Below are 8,805 nucleotides of genomic sequence, written 5' to 3' on the forward strand. Positions count from 1 at the left end.
TTTTAATGATACACTGTATCATGTTTCAACTTAATCTGACTGCACAGATAAGAATGCACAGATAAGAAGGCAGTCTGCAGGATACACTTTGCGAATGAACTGATACAAGTAATGTAAATATTTACCAAGTACTTAATCTTATTAAAGATCAAATGGCTATATTTGTATGATCATAATATTATACAATATTGTGTGAATTTACCATTTGCATATATATCTAATTCACTTTTATGCTCTTTATTTCTAGGACAAGGTTTGGTAACATGCTCAAGCACATGCACACAACTTATATTCCTAATCATACTATCTTTCAACAGTTTTTACATCATACATTGTAAGTCAAAATTCATACACATTGTAGTTAAACTTATCACACAATTTTATACCCAATCACTGGGAGTTATACTCATGAACGTGTGTACTGTAAATAATGTTGAGTTCTGTATTTGACATAATTCTGAACTTTAATTGATAGTGCTTTAACTACGAGTGTAAATCTGCAAATTTCCACAGAAACAGAAATAAACTTCAAATTCAATCTAAACCATTCAGCTAAAATTTGCAAATTTTATGTTATCATTTCCATTTCTACATGTACTTTGACCACTGAGGTTTACTACTCTTTTAAAGAGCATGGCATAAAAACTGATCTGCTATTTTTTATAATGGCACAAAGTTGACATTATTTCTGAAAAATGTTTCTCCAACAAGATGAAACATTGAATAAGACTTTGCCAGCCTACACCACCCTCCAACCAAAAACTATTATAGCCTACAATATGTTTGTTTCATTGTCTACCATGGTGAGATTTTGGTCAAGGAACCTTGTCACCTTTGACCTGATGCTCATAACTTTGAGTTGTATAATGCCTTCATCCTGGAGGGTGTTTCATAAACCTGGGGCCTGTCTTATAAAGACTTGTGATAGAAATCAATCACAAGTTTTGTGAGAGCTGCAATGCAAGTTGCGATTGATTTGGGGACTTGTGATTGATTTGAAGGCTTTATAAGACGGGGCCCTGTTCTTAAAGTTACGAGCGACATAAGAACGACTGGTGATCAGTTCTTGTGCTGAATTATTGAAATTCTTTATGTATAGGACATCAGAACTGATCATCAGTCGTTCTCAAGTTATTGGTAACTTTAAGAACAGCTTTATGAAACACCCCCCTGGTGTGGTTTGGATTTTTGCAATGTAGGCCTACACAATGTAGGCCCCTACACATTGTACATCGTATGGTTCACACACACTTATGATAAGTTCCCATTTAACCCATTAGTAGTTGTACCGCCCAAAACCACCATCTTATTACTCCCTATAACACCCGAAACCACTCGTTTGCTTTTTTTTTTTAGTTTCGTTTTACCATTTTTATTGTTTTCATATAGAATGTATACATAATTTGAAAGAGGTCAAAGGTCAACAAAAGTATGTCAGAATTACTTCTGTGACATACCATTCTCTTGGTGAAGTCTTAACAGGCTTTCAAATAAACATAACTTGTAATAGACAAAAATAAACATGCAGTGAGCTATTTTACATAATTTAGAAAGAACATGTCAAAATGAGAGTAATATGCCGCATCTTCTAGGGAACCATAGGCCATTATGTACGGAATCTTCAGTTGGTAAAGGGTTAAATACCTCGAGGTGCCAAGTAAGTACCACTTCCGGGTATGCTAAAAAGAGACAATCCCTCAATACTTTACACCATGTATGACTAGACAGATGGATGGATGGATGGATGAATGGATGGATAGATGGATGGATAGATGGACAGATAGAGAGAAAACCCAAAACATAATGCCTTTAGCACTGCTGAGTGAAAACAGTAGTAAAACATCTGTTCCTGTCAGACATGTTATCATTCACCTTTGGCAGTGACATGCTTTCGGAAGCTCCATGGTGCTGTCATCCTCAAATACCGCTTCGTGGGTGCACAGACTCAGACGTACACAAGGTATACTTTTGTGATAGAAATTCCTTTACCTCATAGAACTCAGGCAAACGAAAGACAGTAAGGCATGTCTGCTGCGTGCTTCGCAAATTTTTTTTTTCTTTAATTAATGACAGGTACAGCTAGTTTTACTTTCTTTTTTTCATTAAGAAATATAGTTTAAGAGCCAATTTCCTGGTTTTTACAAGAATAACAAAGTCTTCTGTGTTATTGGATAAATTGTCATTATGTCCATTTTCAGTACTTGCAAATTGCAAACACTGAAATAAAATAAGAGAACTCTCCATGAGATGGTATGAAAAAGTAAACAAAATAACATTATTAACTCTCACAAGAGATAACAACTGTCACTCTGGTATGTGAAAGAATGAAAAAAATCAACCAGTATTAAATTACAAGCTCAAAGTGAAAGTAAAAAAAGACAAAGTGAAGAAATTTCCCAACACAGGTCACAAGCAGACACATCATACTGAACAGATTGTACTGTATGTTGATACTTTGTTGGGGGAATCAGCCAGAAAGGAAGTGAGAGCTTCAAAATCTATGTTGTTACTCAGTTTTGTGCTTTTAGTCACTATGCCCTTTGACACTTGTACTGTACATTAGATGCTGAAAGCACACTAAGTCAACATATGCCTATCGACACACATTCTCATCAAACAATAACATCCACAGCAGAAAACTTGTGAGCTGACCCGAAACAATCATGTTGCAATAGCAGTTGCACCAGTAGATTGTTACGTCTGTATTCACTTGAACAGACAGTACAAGAGTGTGCCACATCCCCCCCCCCCTCCCCCACCAGACTTTGTCTACAGTAACTTGTACATAACCGTCTACCCTCAGGGCACCCATGCCCATCCCACATGCCGCATACCAGGTATGATCATTACACAGTGACGTAGGCAATGTACAGGATTAAGGTTCCGCATAAGCCTGATGACATTTGTACTTGAGTGTATTCACCATGTGAGATGTAAAACATCGTCAAATTTTTCCCAAGTATGTCGCCCACAGACGGAAACTGGAGTGCAGCTTGTTGTGGAGAGTGGTGGACACGTGACCAGGAGGGAAACCATTCAGCATGCTACACTGTACATGCCACACTCTCAAAACGGAAATGAAATCGAACCCCACCTTGTTTTTATTGCAGTTACTATAATTTTAATTTATGTCTACCTCACTGACTTCTGTTCTTATTCATGCTTTGAGAAAGAATCCTGAACTATTTATGTATCACGGATCTGTAAAACTATTTCTGAATTAAAGGTTTCAGTCTTGCTGGTTGACAGTGCAGAATCATTTTTCGCACTCATTTGCATGGCCAATTTCCATTTGAACAATACACTGAGGGTGTACAGTGTACTCGTACTTGGCAGTATTTTGAGACAAAAGAAACACCAGCTCCTGGAGTTAGCAGTTTGTATTTTGTCTTGCTAGAGTGCTGAAGACTTTAATACTGAAGGCCTTTATACCACAACTTTGCAAAGAAACAGATCACTAACAATCACACCTACAGAGCGTATGACTATCCAGTAAAAAAGCATGATCACACTGACTTTTCATATAAAAATGCTAAAATGTTTTTGCCCCCATGTACTTCTAGCATTGCACACAGCCCAAAGCACCACATGCCAAAATTTTAAAGGTTACAATTTGTCTAACAATTGGAAAGCAAACAAACAAACAAACAAACAAACAAACAAACAAACATATTAGTACAACCATAGAGCACATGATTTCGGTACTAGACCCTGAGTCTGACAGACAAGCAAGGCCCTTCAGGCAGTCAGCTAATCAGTCACACAATACTTTCGTCCAGGAATTATTGCTGCTGTCACCATGGATGTTTCATCACCATCTCAACATCATTCAATTCTGACTCACACACACACACACACACACACACACACACGAACACACACCATGCTTACACACATATTTCAGCCCACTCTTGGGCAAATTTCCTAGCTAAATTTGCATTTCCCTTATCCAGTTTTTGTCTTGGGACTCATTCTGTAAAGTGCGCAGACTGTGTATAGTAGACCAGCCAAACCTCAAAAAAGGCTCTAGATAAGGATTCGACGGCATTTTTTGTTAATGCTCCGTTCTCATACTGAAAGTCTTGCAAAAATACTAAGGAATAGCGTACGGCCGGATGTCACGCGCGTTTTTGCCGAAAAATTTCATTTTCAGCACAAAATTCAGAAGCATGTCAAAAATCACGATTTTTATTTTTTGCTTGCATTCAATTGATATTTGAAAGATCATGAGTTTCAATTGTCCCATTTAATGAAATTGCAATTTAAATGTGTTTCCTTAGCAATTTAAAAAGTCATTTTGTACAGCCATATATGGGGCTCTCAAATGTTTGAGTGTTGTTTTCTCGAAATAATATTCACAGAGTAATTAACGTTCTGCAAAGTTTGCTTTTCCAAGCTAATTAGATGATCTTCCAAAAGTAATTTAATGTTTTATAAAACTACAAGTGCTTGTTTAATTGAATGTGTCAATATTATTTCTAGTTTTCTTGAAGAAATCTTTACTTTTAATCAAAACTCTGAACTTGCAGGAACTCAGAAAATGCATTTTCGAGCATTTTCCAGTAGCCCCGCGCAGCTTGTGTGCGCGCGAATACTCAATACGTGTGCGTACGTCTACCCCTAGCCCTACGAGCTGCTAGCTACAGGTAAAATCTCTCGCGCGAGAGCTGCGTGTTTCGGTCGTTGAGTTGGAAACGTGGTGACTGGAAAAGGGACTATTTCCTTCGAATGTAAGTAACTTAGTAAATAAATACATAGTTCTTTATTGCACTGCATAACGGAACTTAAAAATCTGTTTTGATCTAACAGTTAGATATACAACTTTGATCTGAGACTTGGTTAATATCCAGGTTCAAGCGCTAGTACTACGTTAGTCCGATGTCTTTAATTACTGTATTTCGCACCGATCCCGTGGGCGCGGGCATGCCTACCAACCCCCGGGCCGCCATCCGACCGTGCCGGCGGTGCTTGTTAGTGGAACACCGATTATTCCGTAAAGCACGTCTTGACACGGTGCGAAAAGAGGCCTAACAAACATTAGGTCTACGTCTAGATTTAGGTGTCTTGTTCGTTCGATCTAGGTTTGTAATCTATGGCCTCATCACATGCAGTTGGACTGAATCCTCGTCTACTGTTAGGTCTAATCTATCTAACGGTTACACTCTCTCTAACTGTTAATACTAACGTTAGTGTTAGACATTCTAGCTAGTAGGGGTAGTGTTACTCTAACGTTAGTGTTTATAGTGTTAGAATGTACGGCTACGCCTGTTATTATGCCAAAACAATTCAATTGGGCTAGGCCCTATGATAGTACTGTGTATAATCACAATGAACGTAACACCTAACGTTAGCACATTAGCAGTTGTATAAACGTGGACAGTACAGGCCCACTACTACTAACGTTACTGCGCTGGTTAGATGTATTTGTAGGGCTAGAGCCAGGTCCAGGGCAGGGGGCTGTAGTCTATACAGAAGGTGTAGATGTAGATCTACCAACGTTTAGAGTCTAATATACTCAGTACTAGACCTACAATATAAAATCTAGGGCCGGGGTCTGAAGCATAAATAGCTGGCGTCTGGAATTAGGATCTAGGTCTAACCTTAGTCAAGATCTGGGCCACTGATTCTACCTATTAACGTTAGAGGTTTCTAGTAACCTACTACTCATATCTAGGCAGTTTTGTTGTAAAGACCCAGCTTACTAGGCCTAGCTAGACCTAAGTTTAGACATCTAGAATAACTCTAGAGGTTCTAAAATCTATGCATAATAATTATACTATATATGTAGGCTAACTTTGATCAAAAAGTTCATGTTAGATCTAACATTAGGAGATCCTAACATTAGCTCTAACGTGAATTAGCTAGACTAATATTAGTCTCTAGAGCAGAGGTCTAAGGTTGATTCCACTCTTTCTGGTATTTGTAGACCTGTGGGTTCAGAAAAAGAGTCTAGGATTTAGGCCTAGGTGTTTTATATAAAAGCGAGTCTACAACAAAGTGATCTTGCCATTCGAATATGCCCGAAAGAGAGAGAGAGAGAAAGTGTTCAGTCCTGACTGCCAACCTCTCCTGATCTGTGAATCATTTACATGTACTCTTCTAGTTTACAAACAGATCTAGTCAAAGAGGAACTATTTAGAAATATCTTTACTCATAAGTACCAAGTTCTTATGTTAATGTCTCAAAGAATAAAGATTCATTTGAAAAAAAATGTAAATATTACATTTTTAATGGATCATTTATACCGACTCACTGAAACCTAAATATCTTCCTTCTTCTTTTTTAACTTTTTAAAAAGCTAAAAAAAAAAATCATCTTAATAAAAGAGATATATTTTTAGTTATAATTGATTTGCATGGGGTACAAAGGAAATTATGTCAATGTCAAGATGCCTTTTCAAAACAATCAAATTTCAAATTGAATTTATTTTTTGTTCACTGTTAGCTTATAATGCTCTGCTTTAAAGATGAAAAAAAAATTATTTGAGTCATGTTGATTTCTGTTTTCAGCTAGATGTACCAACAAGTGGACAGACTGAGTCTTGTCTTCAAACTTCACCAAAGAGAGAGACATAGGCCTATCCTGACTTGCCAAAATCTAATTGTAAAGACTGAGCTCTTTCTACCCGCAACAAAGTGCAGAACAACCAGAAGGTAAGAAACGGTAAATGTCTTAAATAGCGGTCTAATATGAAATATCTTTTAAATACTAACTTACTAAGTGGTTGATTATAAAATGTATTACTTCAGTGCCCGGTTGAAAATAATGCCAAATCTAAATACATTGAGTATCAAATATTCCTATTCCATTTGAATAAATTGTAACAAGCATGTTTTCACTTTGACAGTTGCATTACAATGCAGTGTACAAGTACTTTGCAAACAAAGAGAGGAGAATAATCTTATACACGTGTATCTCCCTTTATATAAGAAGGGGAGCAAATCTATGATCAAATGTGTATTCTTGTTTTCTTGTAAATTCATTGCATGTTCTATTGTAGAGGATCATAATATGACAGAACGGTATTCTATCTACTGGAGATGAGATCATATAAAAATCAAACATAAATGTAATCAAGTAAGATATCATATGTAATGAAATATTTCTCAACCATGTCAATTGGCACAAGTGTTTAATGTGTGCACAGATGAAAATACGTCTGTAGTCACAAATCAATTAACTTTCCATTGTTATTATGTTGCGTTAAGTATGACGTAAGGGTGATATGCTGTGAGGTATTGTTCTTTATTTTTATCAAGGTGTCAGCAACAAATGGACATGCTGAGTTTGAGATCACATCCACTAGAGTGAGGGGGAGATAGAAAGATGTCTTGACTGCGATGTGAATGCCCTTTCCAGCTCACAAGTAAGTGTCAACGATTTGAAATTAGGAATATCATCTCATGAATACAAACCGATTTATGCAAGGAAATCATATCCTAATCCACATACAAATGAGAGCATGATACAATCAAATATTTGTGTACAGGAATTACAGGTGTCAAGATGACTTCCATCCTACATAATTCATTTTCAGTAAGATATGGCTTTAGAGCATCAATGATGATAATAACAATGACATGATTAATGTATTACATGTAAGACAAATTAATGTTGACAGTGACCTGAAGATCCAAAATCTCATACTAAGGGATTCATGAGATCGTGATGATTAATTCTAATTCATGATGAATGTGTTTGTTTTTTGTTGCAGTATGATTATCCTGTTTCACTCATAAAAATGATAACTTATTTAAGTTTTTGTTAATTGTATTTTCGACCAGAATTAGCACAAAGTGGACAAAATGGACCCTGCAAACCACAGCCAACTACGGACAAGAGAGAAAAAAAAAGAAAGAGACAGATGTCCTGACTACCAACTTCTAATCTGTGCATCCTGTACTCTATTTCGAAAGGAAATATGGGAGGTAAGCAATAATACATGTAAAATGTAAACCCCAAATATGTTGGAATATTTTGTCAAGCCTTTGATATCTTGACCAAATTTTTGACTGTCGATCGTTCATTGGGCAGAAAATTAACGCATGTTTTGCTAAATGAATGCAGTACTGCATATGCATGTAGTCAATCACTCCAACAATGAAGATTTACATGAATTAACGCTGATTATTTTTTTTTTAGCCTCTGTCAAAGATGGTCGCAGGAGTTTTTGTGGTGTTGCAGTCATCCATTCACACGCACATCTGTCCTATTCTCATCTTGCAATAACTTAACATTACTCAGCAGATCATCTTCAACTTTGGTTTTATACAGAAGAGATGATTACCTGCTGAGCCTTGTACAAGTAGCATTTTAGTTATTGTTGTGATTTTGCTGCTGATTGTAAATTACAGGGAAACCCTGATTTTTATTGACTGTAGAGCATTGCTACCATGACATTATATTTACCTTCGGATGGCAAAGTTACCATAACCTCTAAGCAATTTGACTTTGATTAGTTATGAGGGTATTGATGTGAAAGGTCATGGGGACATTATATGCACGAAAGTGTTGAATGTATCCAGTTGCAGTATCAGGCAAGCACTAGCTTGAAATTCTTCTGAATGGAATAAAAAGCTTAATGGAAAGAATTGGATATTTGGATCATGAAAGTTTCCTACATTTAATATTTCATCGTGTACTCAAGATTAAATTGCTACAATTAGGATCTACTGTATAAAATAATATACTTCACAGTTTCAAGGAAACACTACATATAGAGGAAATCAAGTAACCATATGTCTTTATTAGCGTATATGTCACTGTGTCTTCACCAAAGATTAAAATGCCCATGTCACTTTCCTC

This window comes from Diadema antillarum, unplaced genomic scaffold, assembly GCF_040938485.1.
Source record: "Diadema antillarum isolate AM-2024a unplaced genomic scaffold, OU_Dant_1.0 seq00000321_RagTag, whole genome shotgun sequence".
Taxonomy (NCBI): domain Eukaryota; kingdom Metazoa; phylum Echinodermata; class Echinoidea; order Diadematoida; family Diadematidae; genus Diadema; species Diadema antillarum.